Genomic DNA, 18,575 nt, shown 5'->3' with positions numbered 1-18,575 from the left:
ATATAGATATGATAGTGTAAGAAAAGTTGTTTAAAAAAAACGCAATAAAAAAACAATGTGTTTTCCGAACAGCACGCTCCCATAGAAATGAATGGAAGCGACCGGCCGCCGGCAAAGTGTACGTGCCAGGTGCTTCCATTCATTTCTATGGGAGTGTGCTGTTCGGAATGGCTGATCCGAACAGTGTTCGCTCATCTCTAGTTTTCACTACTTTATTCTGCAGCTTTTTTAGCTGTGTTCTGCTATGTGGGATCTTTGCTTTAAAAAGGACCTTTCAACACCTCCTCAACGTCAACTCTTTGCATGTAATAGGTGTCGCTCCACTGATTCTGGCACAGTTGGAATTTTTTTCTCTAGCCCCCGCCATTCCTGAACAATAATTTCTATCAGCACAATTCTGCTCCCCGCCGTCCCTAAATGTCTGCTCCAGCCCATGATCACCCAACTGACAGTAGAGAGCACAGCTGTGCTGAAACAGAAATGATTGGTCGGGAAGGGTGGGGGCTAGACAAAAAATTTGTAAATATGTTATGACCGGTGGAACAGTGTCACCTATGTAAAAATGACTGCGACAGAGAGGGAAAACTATTTTGAGGCTAAAGCCCCACTTAGAGGGCTGCAGAAAAATGCTGCAGTAAAAAAAAAAAAAAAAAGGAAGTGACAAAACATCAAGTTTTTTTCTTGCAACGTTTTCACAGAAAGTCTGCAAAGGTTTCCTCTGTGGACTTTCTGCTTCCATTATACCTATAGGAAACCGCTGGCATTTCCATAGGTATAATTGAAATGCTTCAAAATCGCAACTTTTTGCAAATCGCAACGTGTCGGCTGCAGGTATTGTTCAACAATGAATCCACATCCACTTTGCAGGGACTGTAAAACACTCAGTGTTTATGCCACATGGGCCCAGCCTAAAAACATTTTAGTAGCACTTTGTGCTATTAAAAAAAAAAAAAAAAAAAATGTGAAAAACAGACACGTTTTCCCTTTTTTTTTTTTTTTTTCTTATTAACATTTTCCTAGATACTAAAAACCATGGAAAAATAAAAACATAAAAATAAAATCCTATTTATCACCATGAAAAGATGCAAAAATTACTTAACCCAAAGGAAAAAATGTTATAGCCCTCAAAACCGCCTGTATGAAAAATCCCCAAAAATGTGTCTGATCCCGAACCAGGAAAAATGGCCCGGTCCTGGATTAGTCAAGGACAAAGAAAGGATAGAAGTAGCACCGTTGTGTCGCAGATTGCCTGAGATGTCGGTTGCCTATCCCTCGCTGCACCATGTGAAATATACCTATTTATATATCATCTTAAAAAATATCTTGGCCAACGCCTCCACCTTGGTTTGCAAATTTTTTGTATTTCTGACAGTTTCCTTTGCGTACACCTGCAAAGGTGGTCCACAAAGGCAGTTTTCACAAGGAGACCTAGTACCTCTCAATGGCCTCTCACCTAGCCAACCAGAACCCTGCTCTATACTCATGAAGCTGTGCGAGGACTTTTCCTTTTGGAAGAGAATTTCCAGTTTGGTTTATATCCCAGGTCATGTCCCAACATTTCTGGAACGTTGGGAGGTGACCTATAAGAAGTTTTTGTCCAATACGTGGCCATAGAGGCACATTTTTCTTTTTTCCACTATGGAGAATGTTTCTGCATATTCTTTTCCGGCTGGTCTGTAAGCCTCCACAATATAGAACCTCTCATATCATATGCCACGGTATTTGGTGAGTTTTGCCTTGTGCTACCACTAGAGGGAGCTATCCACTCAAACATTTGAGTTTAGTGACTGATCATTACTGAGGCTGTAGACCAAGGGTAGGCAACCTTATTCGCACCTTGTGCCGATTTAAGCTAAAAAAAAATAAAGTTGAGCTGCTCAGAGTTGCAGACAATAATTGTAAGTTTCATGTAGCCAACCCCTACATGAAAATAGTACAACACAAACCATAACATATAGAAGCCAATGAACTGGTTAAACTCACATTTCAGAGTGATCCTCGTCCTTGACGAATAGTTTTTAAAAACCAGGATGAAGACAACCGTATGAGGCTTTGACTCGACTGCCCCTTTCTTTAAGAGGCCCCTCAATGTTGTGGAGACAGGTGGAAGACACTGTCTTCATTAGTATGGTCCCCCCTGCGATGCTCATGCAGCTTGGACTCTGCCACGACTTGAAGGTCTAGAGCAGGGGTGGGCATTTAATTTTCCCATGGGGCCACATGAGAAATTGTAACAGTTCTAGAGGGCCATACGCATAGTGGCAAATTAGCTCCACCCACTTCTCTGCTGACTCTGCCCATTCTCAATAATTTTTCCATGTGCCTCACAAAGTAAAATCCTCCTACAGTCACCCTAACATTATACACCTCCACATTATAACGTTTCCCTCCAAATGTCCCAGAGTATTAAGTCCCTCTCCTGGTGCCCCAGTATAAACCAGTAGAAACTAGAGGGGACATTAAACTGGGGCAGCTGGAGGCAGACATGTCCCCTTCCAGCTACCCCCTATGGTTTAATATCCTCCTCCAGCTGCCCCAGTTTAATGTCACCCTCCATCTGCCCCCTAGTTTAATGTCCCCCCTACATGTGCATTCAGTTTAACTGCCCCCCTACATCTGACCCTAGTTCCCCCCTCTTGCTCACACATGCTGTTTCTTCTCTCTATCATCCAGCAGCCTCCATTGCCGGCAGCTTGCAGAGAGCACACAGTCCCGTGTGGCTCCGCCCACTAACGAGTCATAGCCTATTCTGGTGATAGGCTGTGATGACATCATCACAGGTTCTTCAAAAACCTTCCACTAGCTATGCGGGCCGGATAGAAGCAGTCAGGGGGCCGGATGTGGCCCGCAGGCCGGCCTTTGCCCAGGTCTGGTCTAGAGAGATGGTGATTTCCTTGACCCTAGACCTGGTGTGGACTTTGCGCATTAGCACCTCATGGGCAAACTGTATTTAGGAGTTTAGATTGTGATCTCTAATGGGGACAGGAATTGGTATGACTGATGACAACATACAGGGCTACAAAAATGTCACCTTTTATGTCTACTTCGTACTAATGTCCCCATTCAATAATTATGCTCCTTTTGTGCTCCTGCTCACTACATAATAACACCCTCACTACATAATAATATCCCACTACATAATAATGTCCCCATTAGATAATAATACCCTACTACAAAATAATACCCCACCATATAATAATTCCCCACTACATAAAACTCCACTATATAATAATACCCCCACCACATAATAATGTCCCATTACATAACAATACCCCAACTACATAATATCTCCACTAGATAATAATGTCCTCACTACATAATAATACCCCACAACATAATAATATCCTCACTACATAATAATACTCCACTACAAAAGAATACCATAATAATACCTCACTACATAATAATACCATAATAATACTCCACTATATAATACTACCCCACTACATAATAATACCCCCAATACATAGTTCTATTGTTCGCCTCAGGCAGCAGAAGCCTTAGGGTGCCTTCACACGATGTAAGGGTGCCTTCACATGGAGTTACGCTCCGTGCATTTTGTCCATTTTGTCCATTTTGTCCATTTGACACTCTATAACACTCTATAACATTCAGCCAATCAACGCTGGTTCTGCAGGAGGGATGCTGGGGATTACTACTCAAAGGTAAAATACTATCCTGCGGGTCTATCATTCTCCCCGCGCCGTGTCCTGCTCTGTACGGTTCTTTCTCTGTATGTGGGCCCGGACTCCTTCTGCTTTGCTTTTACTCACCCTAGATAGTTCCCGGTGCTGACTGTCCAAGTACCGCACTCTCCTTTGCTCCTTCTCAACACTCTCCTCCTGCTACTCGTGGACTTAGTGACTCCCATTTGTCGAATTTTGGTTTCCCTGAAACGAGCAATTTATTCCCATAGCCTATAATGGGATTCGATACTCGATCGAGTAGTTGAAAATTGAGGACTACTCGAATCGAATATTCGAATCTCGAGTATTTCACTACTCACTCATCTCTAGTGCTGACCTAACATTGAGTGGAATACGCTCTCAAGTGAAATAGTGAAATAACCCCGTCCCTGTATCCTCCACATAAATATAAAGTTTGGCAGTGAATGCCCTATACGGCTATATCACTGTCTGTCCAGCTCCCTGCATGCAGACATTGGACATCCTCTAGCTCTGGATAATCCTGGGCCTTTTCAATAAGAAATGTTTTCATTACATTAGTGCAGTTTATGAAGCTTTTAAGCACTTTTCCAGCACTTATCCACCTGACTTTGGAGTGAAGTGTTATGTCTTAGTATGCACACTCCAGTTCTTCAAGCAGTGCTTGAAACTGCTTGTGGGTCAAGGCAGAGCTCGCTCACAGAAAATTCACGATTTGCACAACTGTTGTCATCATCCTATTAAGATCAGAATTTGGGAGACTCCAGAGTACATATGAACATAGCCTAACCTATGTAGTAGACCAAAACTCACTTTTCAATGGATTCCTGCAAAATCTGGATGATACATTTAGCAAAAGCATGCTAACTGCATACCTCCCAACTTTTGAAGAACTGAAAGAGGTACAAAATGTGCAGCGCACAAATTTAGCCCCACCCACTTTTGTGTTGACTCCGCCCACACACAGTATAATCCTCCTACAGTCACCTGTAAATTATATGTCCCCCTCTATCTCACCCCCAGTTTCATATACACCCTTCATCTGCCCCCAGTTTCATGTCCCCTCCATCTCTGCCCCCAGATTCATGTCCCTCCATCTCTGTCCCCAGATTCATGTCCCCCATCTCTGTCCCCAGATTCATGTCCCCCATCTCTGTCCCCAGATTCATGTCCCTCCATCTCTGCCCCCAGATTCATGTCCCGTCCATCTCTGCCCCCAGATTCATGTCCCTCCTCCATCTCTGCCCCCACATTCATGTCCCCCCATCTCTGCCCCCAGATTCATGTCCCCTCCATCTCTGCCCCCAGGTTTATGTCCCCCCCATCTCTGCCCCCAGATTCATGTCCCCTCCATCTCTGCCCCAGATTCATGTCCCCTCCATCTCTGCCCCCAGAGTCATGTCCCCACATCTCTGCCCCCAGTGTCATGCTGTCCTCTCTTTCATCTGCCCCCAGTTACACGTTCCACCTCCATTTACACGTACCAGAATGCACGGCACGTTACTCCGTGTGAATGGCCCCTAACACCAGACATGAAAGAACTTCCTACACAAGAACAGATGTTCCCCAAAGAGAAGCCACTTTCACAGAAAGTCCACAGATGTTTCCAGTTTGTTGGAAACTGGTTTGCTCACTTCTAACCAGGACCTGTGAAGAATTTTTAAGGATGTCTCCACCAGAGACCTCTGCCAGCCACCTTTGCTCAAGGTTTCACAAACTTGCCATTTCTGGACATTGATTTATTTTCTCCCGTGAATGTACGTAACAGATTAAATATTTCCTGTTATTTTATTAATTCGTTGACTTGCTCCAAATTACATAGACGTCATTGCTTAGAGGAATCTGCAGCTCACACAGGATTTCTGAAGAACTTTAACAGAGGGCAGGTGTCAGTTCAAGGGTCACAGATACACTTCATTACACTCCAAGGAGTCAATACAACAGGAACTGGAAGATTAAATGTCACAAAAGAGAAGTGATGGCGCCGCTAATAATCATGGGCAATGAAGGACAACCTGCAGTTCACCTTAGTTGGATAAACACCGACATTGTAGAAGACATTCCCAGGGGGCTTGCTCATTAGGTCTTAAGCCATAGTAAACAGGACCGGTTTTAGGGAAGGTCTGCGGTGTAATGTCAGATGTATTCCTGTATGTATAACACTGATGTCCAGACAGACTTCTCATATTGTGATCTGTGAAGGCGTAAAATGCTCTAATCTACCAACAGATCACTTTCTACAAGGTATGTGCGCTATTTCACATTGAGGCTGAGACCCTGTCGCAACGTTTTTCCTATGAAATGAACACAGGTTATCTAAACTCTTGGTTTTCAGTCTATAGTAGGTGAATCCCTATAAGAACACACCATGTCTCTAAGGTAGCGTTTCCTCACTCCTGGACCTCTAGTGTTCCTCAGAACCTGGTTAGAAGCTTATTTTACGATAACCATAGGAACACCTATCACTTTTAGGGTAAATACATACAGAAAGAATACAATGCAAATATTCGGCTGTGGATTTGCAGGTAGAAAATCTGCAGTGTTTGTAGTAGTGAGCAAAGTGGATAAAATATTAACAAATCTGATGCCTGTGATGCCAAATCCCTAACAAAGTCCTTGTGTGACATTTACAGATTGCGTCACAAGTTCCTTGCTGAATCTGTAACATACAGATTCTGTCCCGTATGGACGTTCCCTTAAAGTTTTCTGTCCATGAAATATGGACTGAAGTGTGTAGACTGCATTTTTTAACACTGTCTTGGGATTTGGACTCAAGGCACCATACACATTATAAGATAGGCTGGGTCTGCAGAAATCGACAGGTTTGGCCAATATTTGTCCAATGTGTATGGCCACCTTTGGGTGAAGTCATTTATTTCAACAGGGGTTAATGCACTTAAAGGGGTTGTCCCAGATCAGAAATTTGAATGCAGCCAGCAGGGAACGTATAGAAAATAAAACTGCAGATACTTACCAAACAGGTATTAATGGGGCCAAGATAAAATCCCATTGAAATGATTGGAAATTTTAATGAATTTCTGACGGTTCAGTGTCCGTTGCTAAAATCTTGTAACAGACAATAGCTACAGACCCTGCTGACGGTCACCAATGGTAGTGTGAACACCCCCTTAGTTGTGTTTTTCACGGTTAGCACACTGACCCATTGTATTTTAATGGCCGCATATATACGCCGGTTTATTATAATGGGGCCGTGAGTTCAGGACAAAACTAATAACAGCTCCTATATGGGTCTGACATCTCTAGAGCCCATATCCTGGCATCACAATGGCTGCTCTGCTCTCTCTTTTCGCATATTATAGACTGCGACAAGTAGCACCCAAATCTCTCCTCTCTAATAAATTGATTCCCAACATTCCCAAACAATTTACCACTCCTTTTGAACGCCTTCTCTATACTTTCTTCTATCGATATGTCCCAGATGCTCCCGAAAAAGGGGTGACCTCTCAGAAAATCTGGCAAATCTCTTGAGTCCTGTCATTTCATGTGTGACTTGGAGACTTTATGTACCGCTCACATCTGAAAATGGGGTATGGCCAGCACATTTTGTGCCTGTGTCATGAAAAAGGGGCTCAGTCACACTCATTGGGGTTGTGGTGATGTCCAGAAGGGGTGTGATCTCGTCCACGCACACCATTCTCCTGGGATCTGCTCTTCAAATGATGACAAGTAGGTTCCTCTCTCAGTTCTACCTTGAAGAATCTTGGAAGGACAAGTAAAGTGTTTGGTAATTGTTGCCTAGCATTTTTGGCTGTAGCATCTTTGGACAAGCTCATATTAGTTTGCCATTCCTTCAGCTAAAAAAGACATGTCTTTGTGTCCTATTCTCAAAAACCCAGACTTTCTGGGGATCCCCAAGAGTTCTAGACAGGAGCGCTATTCCTATGCAGGTCTTCTCCTGTGCTGCATCAAATTTGTGGAACTCTCTGCACCAGATATTGAGACTTGGCTGAAACATTCCCAGTTTGCATTGAAACATCTTCAACATCTTCAAGGAGGCCTATAGTATGTCACATAACAATAGTCCAGGACCCATCTGGTCAAAGATATCTCAACACCATTCGGTCCTCTACTATCTGCCCTTGATACATAACTCTACACTTTGTATCCCTGTTGGCTCATATGCTAGTTTCTGATGGGTTCATGTAGTGTTATCTATATTACCCATGCCAACACATAGGGCTGGTCCCCTGGACAAAACTAGCATTGTATACCTATTGTGTCACTAATTATAATTCTTCCTAGATTGTAAGCAGCTATGGCCAGAGACTCCTCATTGGAATATTTGTATGATGTGGAATATAAAATAATATTTTATCCACATAATTGTCCCTCTGGTTGCCAGATCTCTCGGCACCATCATAAAAAGAGTCTTTAAGAATGCCTGAGAAGTGCCGAACATCTCACTTATGGCAACTGCACATATCCTTAGTAAAATATTGGGCTAAGATTGGGACAGCTCCCATCTATAAACCACCAGCAGGAGGCCAAGACGTGGAACGATAATAATATGCAACAAAAGCAACCATGGCCGTAAATGTGACACATCATCTCTCCAGCAGGTGGCACCCTGTCCACTGAGACAAGACAGCCGTGTCACACAAGCCTTTGAAGTCCCGTCAAACTGCAAGATCCCCAATAGAGCCATCCATATGTTAGCGATTCATTAGTTTGGAATTATTTCTGCACTATTTGCTTTATAGGATGATCCATTAGGTTGTTCTTTTCACTTCTTTACAGGATCTGAAATATTTCAATATATTTTCAAAAATTTGAAAAGACAGAAAATCATTTGCACTCAGACTTTTGAGCGACAACATCCGGCACCTGTGAAAACAGGAGAGATCTGAAGCCTTCAGAATTCAGCAGCAACCGGCCAACAAAAATAATCCACATGTATCTCACAGACGCCGAGCCCAGTGCTGGAGCTCGCTGGAGTAGGTCCCAACCTCTTACAACATTAACACCATATTCTCTATATCAGCCTTCTCAGATCATTACCTATACGGATTGTCCCACAAAAAAAACAAGGCTGACTTAAAGGACCCAGCAGGTTGGAGGTCAATAAAAAAGCATACTTAGGGCCTGTTCACATGGCAAAATCCCACTCTCACAAAGCATAATGCCACCCTGGTGTCCCCATACAATATAATGCCCCTCATAATGTCCCCTTCCAAGTTGCCCCCATATTTTCATGTCAACGGTTTTGGAAATCGCAGCATGTCCGCTGTGTATATTTTACTGCAAAGTGGGGATTGGGTTTGCTAGAATTCCATCCACTTTGCTATGATTGAATTTTTTCTGCGGTGTTTCCGTCATGCACAAATTTCGACCGGGGCCCGACTTAAGAGTGTTTTTTGGCTTCATGAAATTAGACTGTATGCGCTTAAAAAACGGTACAAGTAAACTTTTACACACACTCCCATGTAATTAAGATCTGCTGATCTGCACGGTACCTCTACTCTCTGTTGAGACTCCTTCCTGGTGACGGCTCATCCGGGCAGATGATATGTCATCTGACCTTTGTGGTTAGTGTTTGGCCAACGTGGAGGCGTAAATTGCTTTCGATAAAATAATGTGCATGTAAACAAGGCACATATGCGTTCACATACGGTTTTTATTATATGTTTTTTTCTATGGAACACACACCCAGAGCTTGTAGCGATGCCAAACACAGAACATAGTCTCCATGAAAAGCAAGATTTTCTAAAACATCATAAACATACACGGAAATTGGTATTTTCCCGGCTAACATCTGGACAACAACAAAACTATACAAAAGCTCGTCCGACTAATTAGTCACACAGCACTTACTATACCTGAGGAACAGCTTGTTATGTCTCTAGAGGTAAAGACATCAATGCCGACAGGAAGCCGGAACTGAACACCTGAAGGGACATCCATTCTTTTGTTGTGGTTACGGCAGAATGAAGAACTGGAAGAGCCGTATTGACTGGTAAATACAACCTACTAAATGACAATGATTTAGAGATTACACCAAGTGCCTTTCTATAAGCTCTAGGTGTTACAAAGCACCATATGCTTTTGTTTACCACTATACACATGTATAGTGCCATTGGCTTCCCATGAGCCCAAACAGATGGCTGCACGGTGGCCACGTTCCATTTTTCGTTACACATTAGGATTGAGAAATTGTGAACAAGTAGTTGACTGGTCACACATGAATACATCCTATCCTATCCTATCCTATACTAATATTATAAATGTGAAAGTTTGTGTGTGTTTGTGTGTTTGGATGTTTGTTCCTCAATCACGCAAAAAAACGCTAAACAGATTTGAATTAAATTTGGCACATAGATAGTTTGTAACCTCAATTAAAACATAGGCTACTTTTTATCCCAGTAAATGACATGGCTTCATGACTGTTATGAATTTATGTTCACATACCATATTAAACGACTCTCACAGCAGCTTATCTCAGGTCCCAGGTCTGTTATCTCAGTTATTGGGGTAACCGTCTCCCTTTTACTATAGTAGCCTGTTGGGCTGTGTCTAGCCTGGATACAAGATAAGATATGTTTGGGCATAGAGGCATGCAGGTTCTAGACTTGCTGGGGCTTGTAGCTGTTAGTGACACCTTTGTCCACAGATGTTGTAGTCAGGCCTGTACATCATGCACAGTTATAGCATGCCAAAGCGAGCATGACAACTGGTCCCATAAATATTCAATTAGCAACAAATCTGGTGACTGAGCATGTCAAATAAGTGTTGCAATCTGGCAGAGACATTCCTGGGAAACCCTTGCTTATGTGGGTGAGCATTATCCCGCTGAGAAATGGAAGTTGGAAGCCTTGCTATGAGAGGCGACACGTGCGACCACAGGATGTCCTAAAAATATCACCAAGCTTTTAGCATCCCTGGGATCGATTACATATGGAGACATAGTTGCATGTCGAGTTTTGCAACATTCTCACATTTCTGTGTGTTATTTGTTTTTGTTTTTTGTTTTTTTGTCAATGAGTGTATATACTGTAAGAAAACAACCTGTGTCTACTGTTTATTAGTCTTCCTGGCAGATTGCACATGTGATTCTTTGATTCTTCATACAGTATACTGAAATACTTTGTTATTGCAGTATATTGTCAGGTTACTGCCTGCGGCAGGGTGCAATAGAACATCCATGAGGACTGAACAGGGAGCCTTCCGCTGTCATCACAAATGATTATCAGAGAGGTAAATCTGGTTAAAGATTGCAACCGTATGTGATCTAATTCATCATACTGTTAGCTGTTAGTTTTGGGTGTCTGCTATATAACCCTGCTGGCACCCAGGTCCATTCCATATTACCCCAATGTACATGTAGAGTGGATGTTGCCAAGGGGACGTGTACAATACAGAGCAATCTTCTCGATATAGAGCAGACCACTTTGGCATCTCTTATTATCACTACTGGTTTTGTTACATGTAATTTTGTCAGGAGTAACTGTAAAATAGCAAACAAATATGAGAGATCCATGGACATTGTACTTATAATGCAGCTAAAAAAAATCCCTGGCACAATCCGGAAAGCTACTTGCTGTCTATGACTAATACCCTATTAGCAATAACATAGAAAGCTAATAGAGATAGACTCTCCTTACATTCACTGTGAGCTATAACAAGCTGCAGACTCCTGAGCAGTATACAGACAGAGAGCACAGAGCAACAAAGATTTATATACATTTTCAAAGGCTGTGAAGAGAGGCCTGCACCTTCTCTTCCACTTATTGTATTCTGTTTTGGGGGTTATGATGTCTGCTGTGGCCCCTTTAAGACTGCCGGTCCACAGAGACAAATTCCCTTTTAAGAAATTGTGCCTTAATTTATGTGCTGGTCTGAGTCTTTATAATCCCCTCCATTTCTCTCTTCCATGCCAGCTATTGGTTTCACCCTGGTTTTGGCTCCTGTTCCTGTTACTTCCTGTTCCTGATTGCTGTTTGTGTTTCTCTGGCTCTGACCATCAGACTGTGTACTTGGACTTCTCTTTGGATTGTGACTCTGCTGAACTTACCCTCTCTGGCATTTGATTCTGGCTATGTACCTCGATCTCTCCTTCCATCACTTGTTCCTGTATTTCACTACTATCTCGGCTGCCGAACCTGCTATATCGTGTACTCTTCATCAGGTAAGTTACTTGCAGTTCTGCTCTCTGGTTTCTGCTCGCAGTTAATTAATTTGTGGTACATTCCTCTATGTTGTCAACTCCGGTCTGGAATTGCAATGTCCATCTCCACCACTAAGAGCTCTGGTGAAAACGTCCTGAGATTGGCTTTGGCTCATACTGAGTGTGTAGCAGTTTGGTTACAGTGTTTCAGTGTTACAGTTCTGCTGTTTCTTTCTATTCTGATTACTCTGGTTTCTAAAGACTTACTTTCCCTAGCACCAGGAAGAGAGCTGCAAATTAGCAAGGAAGGAGACACCTAGTGGCAGAAACCTTAAGAGGTTTTTGAGGCATAAAAAAGCAACCTTTTTAAATAAAGTGCATTACATTTTGGTCCGAAATCACACACTTCATTAAATCAGACTAAATTGTTTGGAAAATTATTATATAAATGACAGGGGGTTGGGTTAGTGGGAACGATGTGTCTTGAATTTAACAATTTGCTTTGATATTGTGCCAACATCTTGGCCCTAACTAAGTCATCCACCAGGTAGTGTACATCTTTAGACATGCGTTCTGACTGAGTCACTGCTATACATTTGTCACATTTTCAGACTGCTTGTCTAAGTTTAGGCTTTTTACTAGTAAGTGTGGATAATAATGTGTATTTATTTCACGTGTCTCTCAGGAGAGAACTGGAAAGAGGTCAAGGTGTTCATGTCTTTTGACGGAGTTGTTGTTACAGAAGATGGTTAACATGAGACTATAACACTGTATTGTGTGATCATGAATAATTCATGTCAGTATCACCAGTGATTATTTCTGGTTGTGATGTCTAGGTCATTTCTTTTACTAGCTTATGATCATAAATATGTAAGTGGTATCAAGTCGGACTTCCACTTAAATTTCAGGAAATGTGGATATAGCTGGCCGCAGCACATGGCGATATATTTGTTGTTGCACTCCTGCACCTTAAAGAGATAATCCTGCAAAACACATGTCATCTATCCAAAAAATGTGGGTTCACTAAGTCAACCACTAGGATCCCCATTCTTTCACATTCACCGCATTGAGGAGTTTGAACACAGTAGCATGAAAAGTGCAAGTCCATTCAATGTCCAAGTCCCTGTCCGTCAATGGTACAGTGTCGCGGAGCAGAAATATAAAGGTAGGAGACAAATAACCTTTATTAAGGCTATTCCAACATGATATTATCGGAAAAAGAGATTCTAATGATAGAATCCCAATAAACATGTTATTTTTATACTAACCAGTGAATGCTACAAAAACAATCCCTGTTAGAATATGGTACAACTGTGATTTTTCCAATTCCACCCAATTCCTATTTCTTCCACCTTATCATTGCATTGTATGGAATATTAAATAGCGTCATTGGGAAGTAAAATTTTGCTGGCAAAAACAAACCCTTACATGTGAAAAATAAAAAAGTTGATGCTTTTGGAATGTGGGCAGTAAAAACCAAAAAAGCCACGACAGGAAGGGATTGCATAAACTTAGTCACAGCATTGTCAAGATGTACAAGAGATACACAGGCGATATTGGGAAGCAGCTGCTAGTAAATCCCATTTCTTGCAGCTGTCTCACCTGGAGCTGTCAGCAGAATACAGCTACGTCACAGTAAATCTCTCCCGATTCCTTTGGCACATTACAAGTACTGTAAACAAAAGCCCCCACGACCCCCTAAGCCATCTTTAAGTCCCTATACTTATACTGTCCCCTATATTTGTGAATTCTTTTCACTAAAACTATAGTTTTTTCTTTTGTTGGAAAATCCCTTTAAGGCTGAGGGCCCACGTTGCAGAAACGCAGCTTTTTCTGTTGCAGATCTTGCTGCGGTTTTTTGAGCTAAAATAAAAAATGGCTACAAAAGGAATGGGAAATATATAAGAAGCTCTAATACTTCTTCTCCTACTCAATCCACTCCTGGCTTTGGCTCAAAAAACTGCAGCAAAATCTGAAATAAAAAAAACTACATTTCTGCAATGTGGGGCCTTAGCTGATATCTTGTAGGGTGGAGAAACATTTCCATTCATGGGACTCTGTTAAGAGGGCTAGACATGATGTGTTTCCATGTTGGAGTCTGTGGCTGGGATATCCTTGGTAGGAATCTTCCATTTTGTCCTAAATTCTAAATATCTGCCCCCACATGATTCCTAATATACACCATTAGTGGCATGAAGTATAGGTATCAATTGAGATTATATACATTCATCCATCCAACTGCCCCATCTGCCATGTCATAGACTGTGCTGTCATTCAAAGCAAAACCATGGCACACACTAGTACAGGGGTCAGCAACCTTCGGCACCCCAGCTGCTGTCAAACTACAACTCCCAGCATGCTCCATTCACTGCCAAGGGAGTTCCAAGAGCAGCAGAGCAAGTATGCAACTGGAGTGCCGAAGGCTGCCTATCTCTGCACTAGTAGTTGTATTGTTGCAAATGTACAAACGTAGTATAGTTTGTTAGTTTTACATCAGTTGACATGTCATAGAGGATTAGCCACCAAAAATCATACCTATGCAAAATTTTTCAGATCCATATCCATATATAAGTGACCTTTTTCAGTTAGAGGCCAGGACACCACCATGTTGTGTAAATGCTGTACCTGCAAAGCGGATGGGATTCTGGCTAATGCCATATTCAAATTATTTCTACAGAAATGCCGGTGTTTTGTGTATAATACAGGTACAATAGAGGCAGAAAACCCGCAGAGGAGCAGTACAGAGAATGAGATGGACCTACCTGCTCATATAGGGTTTTTACTAGAGATGAGTGAGTACTATTCAAAACTCCCGTTTCGAAGAGCACGCACCCATAGGAATGAATGGACGCAGCCACTTCCATTCATTCCTATGGGTGCGTGTTATTCGACACAGCCATTTCGAATAGTACTCGCTCATCTCTAGTTTTTACCCCTTTGTGCAGATCTCCACCTCATTCTCTGCTCCTAAAACGCATCTGTCTTGAAAAAGGTCACTTACGTTACCCTATGCTTCTGAAAACTTTTGCATATGTATGATTTTTTGATGGATGATCCTCTATCACATATGTTCTGATGTGAAACTAATAAACTAGACTGCATTTGCAACAATACAATCACTAGTGTGTGTCGTGGTTTTGCTGTACATGTCGATTGGATTGGAGAACCCACATTGTACAACACTTGAGTGCAGCACCATTGGCTGTGCTGTTGTCATCTATTAATACTTCAATATAATTTAATGAAGACCTTTCATGTCCTCATGAGAGTCCCAGTTTATATACCACTAGAAAGCTGACAGTGTACTGAATTCAGCGCACTGTTGGCTTCCCCAGTATGTGGCCCGGTGGAGGAGATATCAGTGTCGTTAGTCTCGGCATCGATATCTCCCCACTGTCAGAAGGGCGTTCCTCATAGCTCAGCGTCATTGTACCGACTATACCCGACTGTACTCTATCATAGCCTTGTACTGTCACAGGGGGCATGCCTTACCGCCTGAGCTATGAGGAACACCTTCCAGACAGTGGGGAGACTTCGGTGCCAAAACTAACAGCACTGATATCTCCAGCCCTGGGGCACATACCGGGAAAACCGACAGTGCGCTGAATTCACACGGTCTGCTTTCTAGTGCTATATCAAACCGCACTTTCATGAGGACGTGATTCCACTACATTTTTTTTCCACATTGTTTTTTAGCTGCGTTTCACAACGTGGGGCCTTAGCTGAAGTGTCTGTGGTTTTTTTGCCCCTTTGTCTTCACAAAAATTGTATAAATACATACTAAAAGAATTGTGTAGAGACACCTTTAAAAGGCTATATATATACATAGATACATATATACAATTATACCACAGGCTCACGTAGAAGCCTTCATTTTGTACATTAAAATCTAGCATTAGTCTGCGGTATTTTACTATTTCGGGCAGTAACGACCATATTTGTGTTTACATTTTGGGTTACATTTGCTGTAATGTCTATAAATAAGCGTCCAAACTGAGGAAAACACTTACAGGAATAGTCTCGGCATAAATATAGTGAATGTGGTGCTGATATAACACATCCCGCCATGTCCTCATGCTCTTTACATGTTGGTTCATGGTATGTTGTTAAAACTTTACAAGTCACAGGTGACAACACCAAGCACTTCTTTTATTTTAGTGGTATTTGGACAGGATACCCCTCTGAACTACTAATCTACATTCACACAAATAACGTCGAAAAGGGTCGTGAAAAACATCAGTTTTTGCCGCTGAAGGCTGCTTGTTATCACTGAGCCCTCATGTAGTATAGTTTATGGAAGGATCCATGATCATGTACTTTGAGGGTCTGAGCGGACTGACAAAATTCCGATCATGTGACTAGCCCCCGTTCACATGAATAAATATTAATGTGGCTGTCTATTAAAGATAATAAATAAATAAGCCCCAATGTGTCTATTCACTTGGAGTGTTTTTTTGATGGTTCATTTTCCTGTCCATCAAAAAAACTTGCACTATCAAAATGGACATAGAGCCTTGCGAAAACAATCACATGTAAAAATAACAGTATGACACCCCCCTTCCCCTTCCCATATTTCATATATTTTCTGACTAGCTCATGACTTATTGTAAGGTACAACACAAGAGCACTGGACGCACTGTGCCATGGCTGTATTTACTGCCAGACCTATCTACAGCACATAAATAGTGGCGTGACATGGCGTGTGTTTCTCTTATATCGTGCATTGTGCAATGGAAAGGGACTGAATGTCCTACAAATACGCATATGGTGCAATAGGAAAAAATCATAATGGAATCTATGGAATAGATGAATATGAAGCTACTACTAGGAGATGGAGGTCACATATTGTACCAAACGCGTTTCAGAATGAAATACGGAGACAGAGTTCATGTAATGGTAATAAGCTGGGGATGTGACTCTCATCATCGTGTACAGACTAGTTGTCAGGATGGATGTGTGAACATGAGAATTGTGAAAAAATGCTGAAATCTAATAATATTTTTAAAAATAGAAGTCAATTAAGTAATATCACAAAATGAAGTGAAAGAAGAAAAGTAATCTAAATCCCATTAGTGTTTGCTGTGAACACCCAACAACCCTTCTAGGTACACTCAGACTGTTGTTAAAGGACCTCGGCAGGGAGGTTGTTCCAGACATCTTGGAGAACTAAGCCCAGATCTTCTGTGGATGTAGGCTTACTCCAATCCGTCTGTCTCTTCATGTAATCCCAGACAGACTGGGTCATCTATTGACGATCCGATCCTTGAAGGTCCAACGCCTGCGATCTCAGTGGCTGAGCTCTATGAAGCTGCAGCAGAACTCCCTGAGCACAGTTTCTGCTTCACAGGCCATGTTACTCCATGGGTCACATGGCCAAATCATAGCTCAGTCCCATTCCAATGAGCTGAGCTACAATACTGAGCCCGGACAAGCTACATAGGTACAGCACTGTGCTCGGTAAGTATGGAAGAGACTGCAGCACTCACCTGAATGCTGCAGTCTCTAGAGAGAGGTGAGAGGCTGGAGGCGCAGGTGTCGGACCCATGACAATCTTTACTTAATGATCTATCTAAAGGATAGGTCATCATCAATTATTTAGCTAGAAAACCTCTTCAACCCTTCATAACTAATCCAGATTTTGCAGCAATTTGTCTAAGCTGTTCTTAATGAGTATAGTTGTCTATATGGAAATTTATGCCTACAGATTCTAACCCTTGTCTTAATCCTCGAAATGTCCTCCTTCCTACAAGTATATATATATATATATATATATATATATATATATATATATATATATATACCTCATCTTCAGTAAGTCAGTAAGTCTACTGGATGCTTCACTATGTGGTGGTGAATGTTGCTCAGCATAGTTGACATCATCGATATCCCAACAAGTGAGTGACTTAAGGACATGTTTGAAACCAGTAGGAACTGCACAGACCCAGGGACAACACAGCCCAGGGAACGACATAGCCCCAGGGACACCACGGCCCAGGGGACAGAACAGTAGGTGACTGGCAAAGGTAAATAGGGTCACAGCTGGCCAAGCCTTAATGCAACTGACCAGAGTTTTCTAAGAGAATTCCCTTGCAAGCTCACAGTGCCATTCCCATCCTAATCCTAATTACTCCCCCATCCCCTCCTCCCACTTCGTTTGCATTTGCTACCATTAATTAACACTTTAATTGTTTATGCTAATATACCATTGCTGTAATTGTATTTTAGGGCTTATTCCCATTTTTTGCATTGTCCATCACATGTCCATTGAATCCAATGTGTCTATTCACATGTCTGGACATCAAATAAACTGACTTGTACTATCTTTGGTTTTGTCAAAAAAAAAAGAAAGGGCCTTGCGCCAAAGATGTGCCACATTATCACCCAACTATCACCCGAGAAAACTGGTGTAAATGGGTTAATAAACTCCCCCCCCCCCCCCCCCATTTTTCTTGTTCTTTTTCCATAACTAGGTCTTCAGGACACAATGAACACCACTGATCTCATCACAGACTTCCACTGTCTTCCTATATACATATATATATCTTAAAATGTTTCCTTTAAGAGGACCTTTCACCACCTCCATCAATTCTAATTCTTAGCAGATCTTAATAGGTGATTCCAGCACTGCTGGAATTTTCTCTCTAGCCCTCCCAAGCAATAAGTGCAGGTAATTTTGGTGCCTGATGTGCCATCTAGACTCTGTAATGTCAGATGGGCGGTGTCAGACAGGGGTGTGACTCGGAGCTCCAATCAGAGGCAGCCAGTGTCAGAGCTCAGAATCACACCCC

The sequence above is a fragment of the Leptodactylus fuscus genome, chromosome 10 (genome assembly GCF_031893055.1).
Source record: "Leptodactylus fuscus isolate aLepFus1 chromosome 10, aLepFus1.hap2, whole genome shotgun sequence".
Lineage (NCBI taxonomy): Eukaryota > Metazoa > Chordata > Amphibia > Anura > Leptodactylidae > Leptodactylus > Leptodactylus fuscus.
This window is presented reverse-complemented; position numbering follows the sequence as displayed.